Source organism: Oryzias latipes, chromosome 6 (genome assembly GCF_002234675.1).
Source record: "Oryzias latipes chromosome 6, ASM223467v1".
Taxonomy (NCBI): domain Eukaryota; kingdom Metazoa; phylum Chordata; class Actinopteri; order Beloniformes; family Adrianichthyidae; genus Oryzias; species Oryzias latipes.
In genome coordinates, this window is record NC_019864.2 from 17939983 (window position 1) to 17960432 (window position 20450).

A 20450-nucleotide genomic window follows, 5' to 3' on the forward strand; every position below is an offset into this window, starting at 1 on the left:
TGTACAAACAGCTGCAATCTGAGCGAGCTGCAGACAATGGGGAGATGACTGATCCGGACTGGAATTAAGAACATTTTAGTAATCGAGTTGAAATATAATAAGTAAAAATGAAAAAACAAAACAACAACGTTTTGTTTCAAGTCTGCACTATAATAACACATATGCATGTCTCAGTCTAAGGCAAAAAACAATAACCTGTATTTTGTACTTTGGTTGACCACTTTCATGATATTTTTTCCTCTCTTGTACACTTTTGACTTTCGGCCACTAGTTCCCTTTTTTTGCTTTCATATTTGAGTATAAGTTCAAAAAAAGCTGTTTTGGAACTGTTTCTTTTTAAGTTATAGGCTTATTACTTAAACTTCATGATATCTCAACAGTTGGATAGAGGCATCAACTGTACAGTTAACATAAAGTCAGCACTGTGAACGTTTCCCTGCATGACCTAGAGATGATCCTGGATTGTCTCTGCACATTTTTCAAAAATGGCTGTTTAGTAGACAGCAGAACATGTCCGTGAAGATTCTCAGTCAACCCAGGTCATGTAATCGCACGATGCTGTTCTTCAAAAGGCTGATCTAGAAAACCTTTTACTGTATCTGCTCATACAGGATCTGAAGAAGCTACTTGGATGACCAACGAAACGTCTTCTAGATGCACCGTTTCAAATCCAGAACAGACTGTGGAAGTAAAATTAAAAAGGCCTCAAGTGACAGACGAGTTGATGTTGGAGAACTTGTGCTAGATCCCAACATGCACCTGCTGGGGGCTTTCTTTGTTGTTGTGTTACAGTAAATACTGTAATGTAAATCTGTTGAGGCAGCTACATACTCTAAACCATGGGGCTATTTCTGCCGTTGCATGTCACAGTTTTATTTTTACAGATGAGCAACTGAGACTTCCTACAGGCTTGACATGAATGCCATGTGATAGTTAGTTGTCGCTGGTTTAGGGCAAAAATAACCTGTGAAATATCTAACAAGTAAACTGCTAAAACTTGGAATAGCAAGTCGAAGACTGTTTTTACTGACAAAAAGGAAAAAGTCCAGATTTTTGTGTTTTGAGTTTATTTACCCCTTGAAACTCTTACAATCAATGTGATTATTTGAAATAACAAATGTCTCTGTTTTGTTTTATTTTATTTTATTATATTTATTTGGTATATTTTACATGTAAATTCTACAATTTTAGTGATTCACTTATTTATGGGTTTTGGCCTGTTGGCGAATATGTATAAATAACTAACAACACATATGCATTAATAAACAATGGTCATCAAACAATTAAATGAACAAGCCTTTTGCTTTTACTCTAATTTGGACAGCTTATCGATGAAGTTAAATAGCAGCCAACAAAAGCTAGAAAGTGTCAATATGTTTATTTTTTATTTTTATTCCAAGAAGGACTTTGTGAATTTTAAGATAAAAACTTAGTGTAATCTTGGTCCAAGGTACAATCTGCCAGCTGTAATGAAGAAATGAAGAACCTTTTCTAAAACTTTAAACAATATTCATGTGGTTCAGATTTCCTCCACATTCTAATATTAACAACAATAATAATAATAATAATAATAATAATAATAATAATAATAAAAAAAAAGTTTATTTAAAAGGGGACAGCAATAAAAAAATCATGATGAAACGTAGTAAAAAAAGCCAGAATCCGCCAAAGGCTAGTTCTGTAGTCCCCCTGGCCAACACATACAAACACTTGCTATACAAATAGATAAAATATGAAATCACAATATATAATAAAATATATAATGAATATATTATTAAAACATTTAAGACATTATTTAATCATTTCAATTCATTTCGCTACATGTGGATATATACATATAATATAACGAGAACTTTTTTATAACAAAATACGTTATGGTACAGCTTATGTATTTGTTTGTTTGTCTTTCTGTCTCATTGATTATTGCCTCATTGATTGAGTCCTTCAAGTCTTCATCTGTAAATAAATGATAAATACTTTTTTTCTGAAATGGCTCAAGTGTTTGTTTGTCAAGGTAGTGTTTATGCTACTGGCAGGGTTGTGTGAAAAGCTTCCAATGATTGGGAACAGGATGGACTATATTTTCTGGTTTTTACCCTGTTTCTTTCTGCTTTCAAACCTGAAACAGAAACAGTAGAGCAGTTTCTAAATCTGCCTCTCTTTATTTAAGTTATTCCTTCTATTTTTAAATGTTTCTTTCCATTTTATTAACAGTGTTGGGCTATATTCTCAAACGCTGTATTTCCTTTCTGTTAAACTACACATGCAGCTGTAGCCTGCATTCTTTGGTAAAAAAAAATGTTGTTCATCCTAAACACATGGATAATTAAATCAAAAACTTCTTAGCACACATATTGATGAAAGAGTGGGCTGCAGCTAGGGCTGATCAGAGGATTGACACCATTGATTTTTGGGTCCAGCAGAGTGTTTATGGACTGCTCTTTGTCCTCTTGGCCTCAGAGCTGTCAATTTAGATCATTCCCAAAGTCCCTGTGGCTTGCTGCACGAGTGTCCGTTAATTGGGAAGATGGGATCAATGTGGAGCAACACACGGAGAGGGTGCACTAACCTAGTTATATGTTGGTAATGACTGAAGCAAAACTAAATTAATGTATCCTTCAGTACAAAGCATTCTAACAATACTTTTTCTATTGTGTAAAATTCAAACAATTTTGCAACTACAATTTTAAATCAGTAAAAAAAACATTGCATATAAAACAGTTTATTTTTTAATCATAAAGAAAAGTGAAACAAAAGTTCGTTTTCTTCAGCAAATTAAAAGGCCAACACAAAGGTAGCGCAGAGGAATAAGTAAATTAGACTTTATTCAGAGGTGCTTGTTCAAAATCTAAATAATCCAAAAAATAATAAATAATTCCCTTTAGGGAATTTGTAAATTTTAAAACTGGGGTCCAAAATCTCTTCTTAGTCTGCAGCTGTGGATCTTTAACTTCTGTCAAGAAATCCTGTTCCTCCTGGAATTGAAATGTTGCTTCCTCTCTGTCTGTAGTGTTGTTCTGCACAGTTGTCACATATGGGCTGTTAGAGGGATTGCCATGTGACCCAGGAGCAGATACAAATCTTCTGATCTGGTATGTTTCTGGGCTGAGCTAAGTTTAGAGGCCTGCAGAGACGAGTGACCTGTGAGGATTTCTGGACAAGACACAGAAATGGAGCCTTCTGCTTTTGCTGTGTCCTAAGAAGCTTTTAGATATAATCTGTTTACCTACAAGAGGACAATGTTTATTTTTTATTAAATTCCACCTACATTTTATGATGATAGAAAACACTGTTTTGAAAAAAACATAGAGGATACATAAAAAAATGTCCTCAATTAAAATAAAAGACATAGAGGGGCGTATACAGTAGAGATGTTGAAGATAAGATGCTAAGGGGAAATAGAAAAAATTGTATAGATGTATGCTTTATATATGTTCCATTGGGAGTCCTGACCTCTTACAGCTGTCCATCTGAATGCATTAAGGGCATGCATCATTCATTGTAAAAGACAGGAAGCCAAATGCTGGATGTGTTTGTAATGCACAGCTGACAAATTATGCCAAAAATAGTTCTGCTGGGCAGAGTACAAGCAAAATCAAACCTTTTGTAGACTAGATTTAAGCTGTTTATTTAAAAACAGGGTGTGGTTTCAATCAAAAGAGTTTCAACAGTAAAAGGTGACATAAAAAAAGGTAATGGCAGTTTAAACATGGACGATCTTGTGATGAAGAGAAGCTGAAAAGACAGCGGATGAAGATAATGTGGTACATTTATCCCACGTTCCAGAACTCCCAGTTATCTTTTTGTTTTCCAACATGGTCATCTTTTGATTTTCTCCCCAAGTTTAGTCACATCTGTCAAATCAGGGGGCTGCAATCTTTAAAAGACCCATTCAGGCCAGTTTCTGACTGACCAAAAGTCGCACGTTACATTTTATAGAAATACATTTATTTATTTATTTATTTATTTATTTATTTATTTATTTATTTATTTATTTATTTATTTATTGTGTTTGTCTGTGTATGTGTTGTAGACCATTCAATAATTCAAAATTTAGCTTTTCAATATTTACAATAATTGAAATATAACACTGTTAAAATTTTCATTACATAACAATTTGGAGTTTATTTTACTTTTGACAGCTGCACATACAAGTTCCTTTCAAAACAAAATACATCTCTGTTAAATAAGACTCCTGCTGTTGCAAATTTACTTGTAAAAAAGCAAGAAAGTCAAGTGAAACATGATATTTTTCATCATTATGACATTGGTTCACTTTCATCATCCTCATTCACCTTTTTATTATGAAATATAGATATGACAAAATTGATGTAGAATTAAAAATAAAACAATCTTTATGTGCTCTGAGGTTATTTTACTGGTAAACCACTGTGACAGTAGAATATACCTATTATCATCATGTTTGTTCAGTTACTCTCACATTTTAAAAATCTTAACATAAATGACAAAACCTGATTAAGTTAAACAAATTAATCAAAACTACAAACCCATTTTTTACTCAAATCATTTGCATTTTTCTTTAAAGCCAAAGAGCCACAAAGGAGGTTTGAATGTGACTCCAGAGCCTCAGGTTGTAGACCCCTGGTCTAAGATACTCTACATCTCCATAATATTCTTTGTTCCCCCTCCAACTTTTTTCCAATTACTTGTTTAAGATTATATTTTTTTTCCTCTTCATTGTAATGTTCTAATGAAGTTTGGATTTTCTCTTTAAGCTTACTTGTTTCTTATTTACCACTTACCTTTACCGCGAAGGGCAGTCGGAGAGCAGGGATGCCAGTTTTAGTATTATCCTATTGAGACGCCTGTTGTTGTGAATTTGGGCTATATAAATAAAATTGAATTGAATTGAATTCTTTAGACTAATATATGTTTTTTTCTATGATTTCATTTTTTTCTATCACTGATTTTTTTTAACCTCCTTTCCATATTTTATGTATTTTCTTGGGGGGGGGGGGGGGGGGGGTTGTCATTATTTTTCTCCTTTTCTTTGCCCACTTCTTGAAAACTGTTTTCCTGTTATTGTAATTTCTTTTCTTTTCTTTAGTAATTTGTTTTCATTATGTATTCCTTCCTGAACTTGAGTAAAATCTCATTTCAGTCAGACAACTCTTGCAGAAGAATATTTATTTCACAACATCTTTAGGTTGACATTCACAATTTGATTCACAACTTCGTTTTGGCATAAGGCTCCGTTCAATTCCTTGAGACACTTATTCTTTTCCATACACTTTCGGGTAACAACCCCCGTAACGGAGCCCACAGGTGGAAGCCGGGGAGGAGGGAGGGGCAAAGAATGAGCGCTGAAGGTAAGAGAGAATGAACAATTGTACACCTGACTTAAATAGGACGCTAAGCAGGTGGGTTAATTAACTGACCCGCCCTAGGGGAGTAACATGCAATTCTGCCGAGTGTCTGCCCGAAATGCGACGAGTCGCTATTTTCTGCTGCTTTTCTCTAATACATGTTTTCAGTATTTCTGCTGAACTTTTTACTTTTTGTTCATTTTTAAATTGCCTAGTTGTTTCCCTTTGGCAGTTTTTCTAATATGTAATTGTGCACTGTTTTTCTCCTGTTTCAGAGTCAACTTGTCAAATTGAAACACATGATTCATTGAAAGGTGACGAATTTCCCTTTCAGCCAAAGGTTTGTTCAGTGTGAGCCTTAAATTTCCTGTCCGATGACGCAGGTTGGTGTTTTCTTTTTAAGGCTCTTCAAACTCTTAAAGAGGCTTTGTAGTTCTCTCTCTCTCAAAGGTTTTGTTGTCTGCCACTGCCAGTTGATCGCTCTGACCTGGCAGTTGAGACATCTCCTGCAGTTCCTTCAGGTCTTGTTCGGTATAGGCTCCCCCCCTGACCAGCATCACAGAGAATTTTATGTTTTCTAGATATTTTTTCAGGCAGTTGGTGCCCACCTGAGATTCCTCCAAGACCCTTTGGACTAACATTTGTTTCATCAATTTCCTGGAAGCTACTGTCAACCACAGGCAGAACAAAGGGCTTTGCTTGAATATACTCTGATTTGTTTTTTAGGTTCTGTCAATGCATGCATCTGTCCAATTAATGTGCTGCCACTCAACAACCAATCAGATTGCAGACAATTATCGTTCAAATAATGCACCTCAACTGAACCACACTTGTCAGAATAAAAAAAGTGTCCATTCATTTTTAGATGTTGCCAGAAATTTTATATTTCGGTTACTTTTTAAGAAATTCTAACCTATTTTTAAACAACTACAGTGTTAATAAGTTCCATCACGTTGCTGTTTCCCCAACAGCCAAAAAACAAGACCTTGTGTTGCTTCTTAAAAACCCGCTCCGATCAGCTTTTGATCCATTTCAAATAACTCAAAACTTTTTGTTATGATTATGTCGTTTTTATTGAAAATTTTCTTGAACATAGTTTCTGTAGAGCGGAAGGAGTTCATTAGAAATTGATGGGAGTTATGGGTGGGATTGTTGAGGCAGGGCAACCCCGCCCCCCTTTCCCTTCCCACTGCTGAAAGCTCTCTGTTTGCCTGCTCTCTTGCTACTTGACAGCCCCTCACAACCCCAACCAAACATTACCAGCCCAACAAAAATGGTGAGCAATATTGGAGCAATCCAGCTTTACAGTTTTGAGCCAGATACCAGCTCATACAAGGACAACAAAATGGATTTAGTCATCTACAAGCATACCTCAGAATGGAGCAGGGAGCTTGTGCATGCATGTGCATGAGAAAATTGCATCTAGAACATGGTCAATTTTCATTTTTCATCAGAGTGGGGTTTTAGCACATCACATTATTTATGATTCTAAATCGTCTCTGACCATCATTGAACAGAAGTATCCTCACAAGGATCTCAAACTTCAGACTGAGTCATCATTTTTATTGGATTCACAGCCTGTCATTAGCAGTGCTTCAAACAGGCACTTACAGCAGAAAAATACATAGTCATGTGTCCACAGATTACTGTGCTCCCGGCGCACCTGCATTTTAAGCGGAGCCCTTAAGTGGCTCACCTTAGACATCACATGTCTTTGAGAAGTCAAGGGCAGACAGGTTTCCAGTAGAAACAAAGTGTTTTTGGTTAATGTTTAACTCAGTACTTACAGGTGCTCCTCTGATGTTATACAACACAATCAGAAGACAAAACCATGTTCTTTTGCATGTTCAGTAATAGTTTTGTAACCAATAAATTTATGATTTTAAAAACTGTAATGTAGGGTTTTCAAACAAACAAAAAAACACTTCAATCTGTTTTTCACCTATCTGCTCACTGTTTCTGCAATACTCTGTTGATTACTGGATGGAAAAACTGCGATTATGGATTTATCTTCTTTGATCTGTACCATACCAAAGGATGCTGGGGATTTCTTTTGCTCAACCTGTCACTGCTTTTTGTTGTTTGTTTTTTTTATTCGTCACCCAAGTCTAGTGACAGGCTAAGCTAGACCTGAAGACGAAAGTAAAGCAGAAATAGGGAGGTGAACTTAATAGCTGTGTTGCTATGGAAACAAAAACATGACACAGTAGAAAGAATTACTAAATGAGGGAACTTCTCAGGTACTGATGTAACAGTAGCTCTCAAGCTACTTATCAGAAGGCTCTTAGCCCAGCAGTCAAGTGGATGGACTCGTGAATTTGATCAGCAGCAATGCCATTTTTTATCCTTGCCAATTTATGGTTCCAAAAGACCAAAACTCCTCACTCTTTGTCTTCCCTAGACTTCTAAAATAAAACACATGACCATAAAGCGAAATTGGATGTTGCAAAACTGGGAAATACCACACATAGTGGCGGAACTTAATGTGAGCAGCTGTACCAAAACCTCTGAGACCCTGCAGGAATGTGCCATGGGAGAGTCTGTGTGTTCTTTGCTGAGGATTAACATCACTAATTTAAGACACAGACACAAGATTGTACTGCTCTACATCACTGTACTGATGGGTGCATCTGTGAAGACAGTCCTGAGAACTGCTCTTTATATACCTCCAATAAAACTTTCAAGGCAGTTGCAGAATTGTTTGAGCTGGGGCAATCTGCAAAGTGTCAATGTGTTCAGGGCAGAATTTTTTATATTTTTTTATATTGTAATGTGAGGTGTATTCACAGATGCTTTGGAAAAGATTTGTTTTGTCAGTGACCCGTGCATGTGCTTTGACATATTTGACATCATATATGTCAAAGTGCCCTGTAGATTTGTGTTTAGTTTAAAAATTATAATAATTATGTTAACTTTTGAAATAGAAAACAGTTTGTAAGGAGTTTTGATCTTTGGAAAAAATTGGAGGTTGAAACTGGATTCTGCTATTGGCACGACCAAGATTTTATTTTATTTTTCATAAAAAGCCAAAAGTTTTCCAAAGATTTTTCAGTGCATGCCTTTACTGTTATACAGTAATTTTATTGATGGCTTCAAATTACATTATTTAGTAAGGTTTGTCAGATTTATTTGTGTTAAGTATTTAGAAAATAACTAAAGAGAAACATCTCTGTACAAAGTATTTTCTGTCACTTGCCAAAATGCACCACATGGGGATAAATAACTCATAGCAGGACCATTTCAACCACCAGGTTCAAGTATTCTCAAACTTCCCCCTGACTCACTGGATCCCGTCAGTTCACTGACTTCATTTGTTTTCGGCGCTCTGCACTCACTTTTCTGCTCCCTACATTTGGTGTTCAGCTGTGCATATAAAATGAATCTATTATGTGAGGTGCTGCCACTGTTTGAAAAACTCACAGTGTTCATTTGTCATCTTCTGCCAGTGTCACTTCAAGCATGAAGACATGCAAGGCAGTTCTTTTTGTCCACAGCAGAAAAAAGCAACGCAACATATGCATTGTTTTTTAGCTTGAGAAAAATACTGAAGTTAAACTTAACAGATGATCACAAGTTAGGAGTTGGTAAGGTTCAAAAGCACCCCTCAGTCTGTTTTTGCTAAATCTTATGGGCATGTTGATTTTTTAATTTGCTTTATTTTTAGCAGGACATCCCATTGAGATAAGTTCTCTTTTTCAAGGGAGACCTGGGCCGAAAGACATCATCACAATAAAAACATACAGTTAAAACAGTACATTAGAAATAGAATACAATTGAAATGAACAGTAACAATTATTAATTACCATTAGCAATGAAATTTATCAACATAAATGTTCATCTACCGCAGACAAGTGAGTAATTTACACTGGTAAAATGAAAGGCCCATTCCTCCAGAATTTGGATCCATGTGTGACCCAGACAGGAAATGAAATCACTTCAGAGAGATTTTAATTACTCAACAAACAGCTGATGTGGGATACAGAAACTGCTAGCCACATTGTGAGGTGAGATATTAGCTTCGGTTTTATCATCCTTGTAGGAGCCAAGCTTGGTTTGTTTAGAACTTGGTTTAGGTTTCTTTTGAATTTTTTTTTCCTTCTGGGTGAGGAGAGCTCACTAGCCTTTTACTACTTCCTTTGGGTGCATTGACAATTTTTTTCCCTTATTGTCTTCATAACTTTCATAACTTCATGTGATAATCACCACTCTACACTTTGTATTGAAAATCATCATCATGGTTCCCAGTAAATGGGAATACTAACCGAAACTTCTTGACAATTTCCTGAAAAAGCAAGTCAATGCCTCACACACACCCAAAGGGTGGCTAAAAGCAGGACTGGATATTCACTAAAATCCAATTTGGTTTATTTGCCCTCAAGTGGAAGCCCATAAAACTGATCTAACAAACTATGAGAGATTGTACCCTTTAATTTAATTTTTTTTGAAGCTATGATTTCTCTGTTCTTGTAATGTTCTGTCACAGTTACATCAGGTTCACATCAGGTTCAGCTGTTTTCATTTAGGTTAATTATCCTTAGTGTATTTAGGAGTCTTGTTTTCACTTGATCTGCATTGTTATCCTTTTATTTCTTCCTTGTTTTTGAGTTTATTTATGTTTTAAATTGACTTCTTAAACTTTTAAGTTCCTGCCTCAAACCCTGTCTCCTGTTGTCTGGGGTCCTCCATGCACTGGTTCCTGAAACAAACAGGAAGCAGTGTTTTTGCCTCAGTTTACACCTGAAAATTGAGCAAAACGCCCCCCCCCCCCCCCCCACACACACACACAATAAATAAATAAATAAATAACACAAAGACATATATTTTAAAAACAATTACCGAAACTGCCAAAGTGGAAAAAGTGGATGACAAAAAAATGGTTTGGGTGATAAATAATCACATGTTCCCAAAATTAGATGTACCAAGGAAAACATAATAAATATTATTAAAGTTAATCAAATATATACAGGTGCTACATTTTCTGAATGTTTGATCTGATAGTAGTAACTTATACAGTTCTGCCTTGGTACTGATGAGTTCAGACCATTGAATGTATATAAGAACTGGGTTGAACAAGTGTGACATGGCTTCCGGTTCCAACCACATGAGCTCAATTCAGTCGCAATTTTTCCGCTACATGTCTATTTGCTATGTTGTAACCAGGGGGATATTCCAGGAAGCATGTTTAAACTACCCTGACTTTAACCCTGAACTCTGGCTGAAATCCGCCTGAACTTGCTTACTCTGGGTATGTCGGTTCCAAAAGACTGGATATGAGTTAGCGTAATTACGCTCGACTTGGTAACCCTGTGTTAATGCACGTGCTCGTCAAGTACCGGTACATAAAGACATTCTTAATGGATCGCCGATTTCCGAAGTCACCATGGACACGCGCGGAGAAAAAAAGAGAGCCCTATACTTCAGCGAGACAGAGTGGGAGATTAATGACGGCGTATGAAGATTATAAGACCATCAAAAAAGTAATACGGCTGCAACATCAAAAGAAAGAGTTTCTGCTTGTAGTAGAAGAACACACAAAGTAAACGCAAGAGTTTCTGATCTTATTTCCATTTTCCTTGTGATTGAGTAACAGCTGCTTATTTCTTAATAGACGTGCATAGGATTTTGGCTTTTTGGGACCAGCGGGTACCGGTACTTCCTGTTTGGAACACAACAGAGAGGTCACTCAGTCTCACATAGGCCTACAGTCAATGGTTGTCCTGTGCGTGGTACTGTGATTAAACTCAGCTGCTGCTGTTCATAAGCTTTAGCATTTCACCTTTGACCTTTTCCATTATGAAGTCGCCTTTGGGGTCCAATTAAAGGGGGGGGGGGGACTTAATACGGCACTGCTAAGAGAGATCAATCAACACCCTTTGCTTCATGTGTGTAAAATCTTAACATTTTATTGACTCCTATTTCTCTCGAGAATTCTACCAGAATGTTATGAAAACAGAAACCTTGTCTGCTTAAAACAGTTAAGACCCACCAGCAAAAAAATTAAAATCACCTTCTGCACATGTGGTATCCCCGCTCTGCTGCTGCCTGACTACCTTTAATCCACAGTAACACAAATTATGAATGACTTCTTGGAGTGTCCCATGAGGACTTCATGAGCAGACCCCTTGGGTCATTGGAACTGTGAGGAGCTCCATTGATGGATTCCTGATGGACTATTATAGAAGCTTGCTTGGATTAAAATTTAGAAAACAAGGAGATCATGCCAGCACTTCACATCTTCCTTCAAACCCTAATGTGTTCCTGATCTGTAGACGGATACATGATAAAACACATGATCTGTATAAGAGATGTGCTCTCTGCAGCAGTTAGGTAAATATTGTACATTGCTTTTAAAAGTTAAATCTGATAGATGTCAAGATAGAAAACATGGAATTATATATCGCACACACCTATTCACTTACTACTCAGCTAAAATATCAGTAGCAACGCTCATCGGCAAACAGTGATGCACTTTGTGTTTCATTTGAAAATTTTCTGTATTTCACAAGCTAAACAATTTTGTGTGTGGAATTGCAGTTGTTAGACAATCCGAACTGCCTGGAATTACCCAATAAGCCAAATTCACATTGCCCAAGTTTTTCTTGCAGACAACTTAGTCTTTAAATATAAAGACAAAGTAACTGCATTGTATCTGACATAGCAAATTATAATTGCCACCTTCCATAGAAAGCACTAAATAATAAGTAAAAGCTGCACAGATTAAACATCGAAGGAGGTTTTTCCTCTCAGTAGTGTTTTGGTCTTGGGAAGTTTTGAATGTCTGCATGACTTTTAAATGTTTCAGCAAAATGTAATACGATTAACTCCTCTGTGAATTTGTAATTCAGTTGTGCCACAGCAGAGAACGTATCTGTACTTCGTCTTGTGGCCTCCTGTTTGGTACGATGTTTATTGGAGCTGACCCTGGAGTCTCAAACTGCGAAGGGAAAACCATTAATTAACTTATGAAGAACTTTGATTACATTTTATTTCTTATCTGAAGAGAATCTTAGAGTTAAATGTACAAAGCATTCATTTTTACCTAACAGCAGATTCTGAACAACCAAAGCTGAACTAATAAAGGTTTTAAGTAAATAATCGCAGCTCAAAATATTTAGTGGAGAGGGGTTTGACAGAAGGAAACTGGACTGAGACGTTCATCGTCAACAGTAACAATAATCACAAGGAAGCTGAAAGGTAAATCAAACAGCTCCTTCATATTTATCTCTTTAATCTTTTTTACTTTTACTCTTTACAAGAGTTGTGAGAAACTGTGAGGGAAGCAGCAGGTCTAGACTAACCAATTTTCAAGGTAAAAGTAAAGGTAAATTATATATTTCAACAGTTTTAATGTGATGAAACTGTTTATCTGTAATTTTGGTCTCTCTGCTTTGAATTCCTTTTTTATGTAAAGCACTTTGAAATACTTATTTAATGACTTGTGCTAAAGAACTAAACATGCCTTGCCCAAAGTGCAGACAAGATAAAAAAGGACGCAGAAAAAGTGAGCTAAACATCAATTCCTGGGAAAAAGCTCACGTAATGCACATGATTTGTAAATTTTTTATTTGTTCTAAGTGAATATTTGGGGATTTCTTCCTGAAAGCACCACAGATCTCTTAGTTTAGCACAAACATGTTGATGTCACTTCCTTATGAATTACGGTCACAATTTTCTGTTTTTGTCCCAGTTTAGAAAAGGCTTCTGGAAACTGTTTGCAGCTGCGAAACAGAATCGTTTCTTAGCAAAGAAGCCATTCATCGGGACATTTGAATGCAAGTCTGTGTGCTCCTGCAACAATAATTCAAAGCTGTCGTTCCCTGCGGTCATGAGAGGATTTAGTCAATTCGAATTGGCAAAGGTCAGGTCCATCTGGAGTGCTGTTTATATTCTGGGGTCACCTCTTTCTTTAGACAAGATGAACTGAGCAGTGTCACACACAGTACAAGTCACACAGCCCTGCTGTAGTGGAGTCTGCATTCCAACCAACCTACAATAATCGGCATGCGAGGAATTTTGTTGGCTCCATTAAAAATGAATGAGATGGACAGAAGAGCAGTTGGATTGGTTTTTATGTTTGTTTTATCACACTGCTACTCCAGTTCCTTTTTAGTTTACACCAGATTGGATGGCCCCTTCATGAACCATGATATTGTACATTTTTTTCCTGTCAGAAGGCTACACAAACCTGATGTCATTCTCAGCATTGTTGGCTTTTGTCAGCGCAGAGAACAGACGGTACTTAAGCATTACGAGCCAGGCGTCATTCTTTGACTTGCAATCGGGTCTCAAATTAAAAAGAGTCTGTGTTCTCTCATTGCTGCCCCTTTAGAACAAGCTGTGTCATCTTCACAGCAACTAACCTTCATTTGTACTTCCCTGCCAAAACAGACTGTGAATACCAACCGTTTTGTTTGCTTTCCTCTGCAAACCAGTTTTAGGGAGCTTAGAGATCATCCGTTAGGCAATCCTTTAAACAAAAAGATTTATAAGGAAAAGCAGCTCTGTGTTGTGACACGTGTAACTCAGTGTTCTTTCAGGTGTTGTAGTGTCTCTGGTTTGACACAGAACCACACTCTGCGTAACAAGAACTCAGCAAAACGTGAATGTTTAGACTGCATTTATGCTGCACGAAAACAACCATGAGTCCAAGATTTAAACAACAATCTGGTCCTAAAGAATTGTACACAATCTCAAGTTACAAATGGTTACACACACAACCTTGTGTTTAAGGACCACTCCTATGACTATCCTGTTTTAGGTGTTTTTAACATGTTATAACATGATGGAGGACATCAATTACGAAAATTAAGCTTCAAATTTTGTTTTTGAGTATGTCTTTATTCATATCACTGTTAATTAAGAGCAGATGGCATTGGATGTTGGAAAGTTGTGCCAATTGTAATTGAGCTACAATTGGCAGCCCACAAGCTCCCTGCTCCGCTCCATTCCGATGCATGCATGTGCAGACGATTAAATGTAGATCTTTGTTTTCCTCGTCTGAGATGGTATCTGGCTAAAAACTGTACAGCTGGATAGCTCCAATATTGCTCACCATTTTTTGTCGAATGGGTAATGTTAGGCTGAGTGTGTGAGGGGCTGTAAGCGGGAGAGGGATGATGGGAAAACTCCTGCTGCTATGCACAAACTTTCTCCTACAAGGCAACACAGTTATTTTTTTTGGCTTAAAACAGCATAATTATAATTAAAAGACCACTGGGAACACTTTGATAATAGATCAAAATGATGATGAAATGATAGAACTTTAATGTGTAGTTTTGTGGATGGTACTTCCATAAACTGGTGTTTGTATTTTTAAAGCAACTTTTGATGGTTTCACAAAGTGTTCATAAATGCAGACACCCTCAAAACTTGGTAGAAAAACCCACAAAAAAAGCGTCATGTTTCTTTTGGCAGCCACAATTGAATATAAATCAAATGTTTTAAAACATGTGCAAGTACAGTTGTCCACAACTGTTTGTGATGCTATTAATTTACATCCTTGCAATAAATGTGTGACTTTATTCATCTTTTTAATAATTTAATCTTCATTCGTGTATATCATATCTGTTTGGATGAAGAGGAAATGTTTTGTTATGACTACACAGTGAGTACTGCCACTTTGTGAAGCAATATATAGGTTAACTGGTTAACAATATGACCTGAGGACAAAAAAAAAAAATCTCAAATTCTTCCTTGTCTTTGTGCTGCAACATCTGACAAAGTTGTTGTGACAAGCAATTTCCCATTAACCACAGCTGCACCTAACCTTTCTAAACTGCCTGAAGAAATCACAGATGACCCCTTCTGAGGTTGAATATCTGCATGCTTTTTGAGCACTGGTAAGCAGGGAATGGTCACGCAATCTAATTACAACACACAGCAGACACACGCATGCACACACACACATGTACAGTCTTTGCCCCTGAAGGGATGAAGCGCACAGTTGGGTACATCATCTATTCTGACAACAAACCCCAGCCATGGTACTCAATTAGAAGCACTTCATTAAATTATTTCATAGGTCTGTGTCTAACCATCACAAACATTTTGCAGACACCAGACTATAAATATTAAATTTGGATTTGTGCATGCACTGAAACAGTGACAGGGAGTGTGCAGCAAGGAGCACCTCCCTTCCTCAGTCCGCGCCTCTCCCACCCTTCCACAGAAGCAGCCTATGATGTAATGTTCCTGCTGCTGATAGAGCAACCCCCTCTCTTGCTTTTTTATTTTTTTTATTCTCCTCTCCCCTTCCGATTTGCTTCTGCTGGTGCTGCTGCCGCTGCTGCTCCTCACTGGCGGTGGTAGTAGCAGCGGATGCGTGCGTGCAATGCCGGCTCAGCGGCATCCTTGGGCATCTCTTGGGATTCCAAAGAGGTTCTTTTCCTCTGTCACCAACTGCATGAGAGATGCCACGACTAAGCAGTGCATGACCTTGTCCTCTGCTCATTGAAGGTAAAATTTATTGCTTTCTGAATGAGGGAATTTAGTAGAAAAAAAGAGAGAAAATGAGGAGAAGAGAAATGAAAGGAATGACAGGTGCAGGGTTGAGTTGTGGTGACCAGTTACCTGCTGAGAAAATCTGTTTGATGGCTAAAAGCTTCTAGTAGCCTCAGAGCGCTCTCGGTGTGCGTGGATGTAGTATGGTGTTGGTTTCCATGGTAAAGAGGAGACAGGTCTGTGTGGTAATTCAGAGCATGTACTGAGGAGCTGCAATTCCTGTGTAGTGATGTCATATGTTTCAAGATTATTTATTAAAAGATGTAAATTTGTTGTCTTACTTTTTGGAAATGACACGCTTCACTTTGACCTGTCTGCTCTACAAAACTGGGCGTGTACAGTGAGCGTAATAAAGCTGAAGTGACTGCTATCTGCATGCAAAATCTCTGACTCCTCCAGATGAACGGAGATTTAACAGCGCATTGAAAAGATGCTAAGTCAAACAGTTTCCCCTTACTGTCCCTGTCTTTGAAAAACGTGTGATTCTGCAGATTGTGTCATCGGGAGTTCCGCTTCTGATTATTTTTAGGTTGAAAAAAACCCTTCCTCCCTGCTAAGTTAAATTTTTATGTCTTGTCTGCCCCACATGTAGATTGCCTTATAACTAATTCATTCTGAGGATTTTCCCTGCTTGAATCATCACTCTTCTGCTTTTGTCTGTAATTGTCCGTTTTTCTCATATCCCAGAGTACAACAGTGCACAAAGAAGTAAATGTTTCTCAGTGCTAATTGGTTTAATGAACTAACAGGTCTCTCAATCACAGTTTTAGCAGCTCTTCGGGATTGGGACAATGTTTGGAGAATAATTTTCTTATTAGATTATTTCAAGAAAAAAAAATGTGATTGTAATTTTGAAAGTTAATAAAATTAAGTTTAAAGGAAATGTTGGATGGACAGGAATTTCTTTTAATCGTATATGCTTGAAATCTCATTTAGCAACATTTTCATGAGGAAACCAAATAAGAAAGCAAAATTAAAGCCTAGTTTATTTTTATCTTCAATGTTGTCGGCGTGGACTAAACCATTAAACTATTTTAGCTTAAAACTGATTTAAAGTCTTTCTTTGCCACAGAAATGTAATTTTCTAGTCATGTATCATAATCATGTAATTTTTTAAAACTAAGATTTGAAATATTTAATAGCAATATTTAATGTTAATCATATGGCACTAACATCCAGTTTCCATAAGAAAGAAACATGCATTTTGGAAAACAAAAGTTATTTCCAGTAATCAAAATGAAATGTAAAAAAAAAAAAGATAGGTACAATGGGACATCGCCGATTGGATGATGTTTGTCCATCAATTCAACTGAAGGTTATTTGGCATCAGCAATACTGGATATGCTTCATACTAATCATAAAACCTTCATAGTATGCAGACATTAAATACAGATTTGAAACCTTAAATGTCAAAAATCAAACGTCATCATCCAATCAGTGACGTTCCATAGCACCTACTTATTCCACTTTCATACTGTGTTTCATTTTTTAACATTTAGTTTTGATTTCTGGAAATTACCTTCTATTTCCAAAACGTTTCATTTTTTTAGAAATTATTTTTCGGTTTCTGTAATTTTGTTGTCATTTCCAAAACTGTCATGTTTTAACTTTTGTATTGCTTTTTTAATTGGGAACTTTAAAAGGTTTATCCATCGAGTGATTTGTTTTTGGGATTTGCACTTCAAGACCCATTTAGATTTTTGGTCGTGTAAAAAACATGTTATCCCACTTTAGCTCAGTAGGAGGACTTTATATCTCAAATCTACCCAAGTAAAGCAGAAAAACTACTTTTTGGAGATCACTTTCTACTTAAATGTTATTTAAGTAAAAGTAACTTGGTATATTAATCTTTTGCCCACCTCTGGTTATTAGTGTAAGTGATGGGGTATCTGTGCATGAGCAAGGAGAGGTGGAAACAACAGGAGAGTTGAGCCGCTGCCACAGACATGCAGGCCACCTGAAGAGCGCTCGAGCTGTTCTGCTTGCTCTGCTGAATTGCAAACAGTTTTGGTGATATGTTGCTTCTCAGAAGAACCATATGAGTTAATGTCTTTTAATAAAAACTGAGGGTGGAATGCAACACATTGTGGAAGAGAGCATGATGTGGGAAGTCACACAAAATGTGTGAACATATGACTTGGAATGCTGGGAACTTCAGTGGCATTTTTTTAGACAATGAGTCATTTACAGAAGGATGACAAAGGGAAACGGAGCAGCAGCTTAATAAAACGACCTTGTGTGATTCATAGGGCTGCAAAGCAGTCACACACAAACACCAACCTCTGTAGGGGTTTGCTCACTGGCATCACCTCCTTGCCAGAGGGCACCCGTCCCACAACCCCTCTCTGCTGTGAGAGGATGTGGATTAATTCCTTTGGTTGTGTCGTGCCGAGCCAGCCCGGGTTCATTCCTTCATCCAACAGACGAAACACAGGGTGAAGAAAAGCTGCAACCCCAACACCAGTGTGCCCAAAGGGAGGATGATTGATCACGCGCCTTACGAGTTCATTCCAACTTCCATCACACATCCTGCTGAAGTGACTCATTTCTCTCAGTTGTATGTCATTCTTTTCCACCTTTGCCTACACTGTTTGTCTTAAGTTCCAAAAAGTCTATCTTTTAAGGCCTAAAATGTAAGTTTTCTCCCTTGAAAATACAAAATTATTATTCAGTTTTTTTGTTGTTTACTATTTTTTTTTTACAATTTGAATTTTAATATATCAATTATCACATGAAAGTTCAATAACAGTCATGTTTATACATGTTTTGAGCAAATTTCTTTTAAATTTTTGTGACTGTTAGAAAAACACGATGCATTATTAATTGCATTCTTCAAAATTTAACAAAAATATATCCAAGCAGCAAATACAGGTTAGAAAACGTTGAGCTTTATATCTGTCATCTTTTCCATTGAAATCGTTCTCCAGGGGTCCTGGAGCATTTCCAACTAGATGTACTGGCTTGAAAGTCTCCTTCCTGCTGGTGCAATGATATTACATTAGGGTTTAGAAGACCTAAAACTGGGACTCACATGTCCTCAACACATTTGTCCTTTTCAGTTTTTCATTTTTATTGTCCAGTTTGAAATGGTGTTGAACCTGTCGTTGGTCTTTGACAGGTTTTATTTAATTCCACTGCAGGCTGATGATCTACAAGTGACTTTTGTCCCAAACTGCATAAATTCAACTTTGAAATTTTTCTTTTCTTTTCAAGATGTTGCACTTAAAAAGATGAGAGACCTGTAATGTTCCCCATAAATACACGTAAACATTTGGAGACGGAATGTAAAAAAAAAGAGAAACCAGGAAACCAACTGAATTATTTTTAAAAGAATTTATTTGTTTAAAAGTGCAGAAAAAAAGTATTTAGCTCCTGCAAACAAGAAGAATTCTGTCCCTTACAGACCTGTTAGTTCTTCTTCAAGAAGCTCCTCTTATCCTCGGCTCGTTATCTGTATCAGTGATAACAGTTTGAACTGGTCATCTGTATAAAACACAACTGTCTACAACCTTTAACAGTAAAACTCAAATCTCTCCACCATGGCTAGCAATCACTGATGATCTCCCTCCACCTGGTTGGGTACAAATGATCTTGGGAACGTTGGGAAAGCAGCCCAGACCCTGCGCAAACCCATGTATGTCCAGGTCCAGGTCCAAAATGTCTTTCTTCTTTTAATTCTTTATTTTCCAATCAATGAATACCATGTTTTCTGGAGTTTATGTCGCACTAGAGTAAAAGTCGCAGGAGCCAAAATATGCAGATTAGAGAATAAAAGATGTCTCTGGAGTATGTCTCACTATTGGGAAGAAAGTGCAACACTTCTGAGCAAACTGCCCGGCATCAAGCTGCGTTCACATTGAACACGATTCACACGCCAAAATCACGTCCACTGCCTCTTTTTCTACACACATTAAACTCGATGCTTAACGTTTGTCCAGAAATGTTAATAATAATAATAATGTAGCCCCATCACTCAGCAATACTTTAACAAAATGGTAACCTACGGAGTCGTGATGGGGGGATTGGGTTCGTTGAGCTATGGTAGCTCCCAATCGGGTTACCTATTTAAATCTAAAGAGTTACAACGTCACAGAACTCACAGTAGACAAGTACGTCTTCCTAAAAAGTATGACACCAGACAACCATTTAAACTAAACACCGTTTCAGGTTTAATAAAATAAAGAGTTGACCCTCAAAACAAACAAAAATATTGGTCAATATATCTGGTTTTTATACTCTTCCTCTTAAACGGGAAAAAAAAATATGAACCTTGAGTAAATGTAAATTTCACAACTTAACTGAACATTCATAAACTGGTTTTAAAGGTTCGTTTCAAAAGTTTGTTTCAAACACAGATATTGCAATACTTCACCACGTCATGAAAAATAACAAACTGGGCCCATACTCACTCACTCATTCACACAGTCAGTTATTACCCCCGGGGGAAAAACCCTCGTTGCAGGCCTGAAAAAAAATCACCGACTTCCTTAGCCTTCCGTGCAAAGCCTTCCTGCGTTCTCCGTGCAGCTTTAGCCGTTGCTCCGCCCTTCCACAGCACCTGTCGTCCGTCGCGGGGAAAATCCAACGTCCTCAGCGCTGCAGCTCCGCTCCGTGGACTCCGGT

The 20450-nt window shown here is 37.2% G+C and overlaps 1 protein-coding gene across 1 annotated transcript in view; it reads left to right on the forward strand.

The window, feature by feature from the left end:
- Nucleotides 1-15566: 15566 nt before the first annotated feature.
- The window catches only part of LOC101159436 (semaphorin-4B), a 54000-nt gene continuing 49116 nt past the window's right edge, over nt 15567-20450 (forward strand). Inside the window, exon 1 of the mRNA XM_020704066.2 lies at nt 15567-15782. The gene's annotated coding sequence lies outside the window, so the exon portion shown is untranslated. The remainder of the gene's footprint in view (nt 15783-20450) is intronic.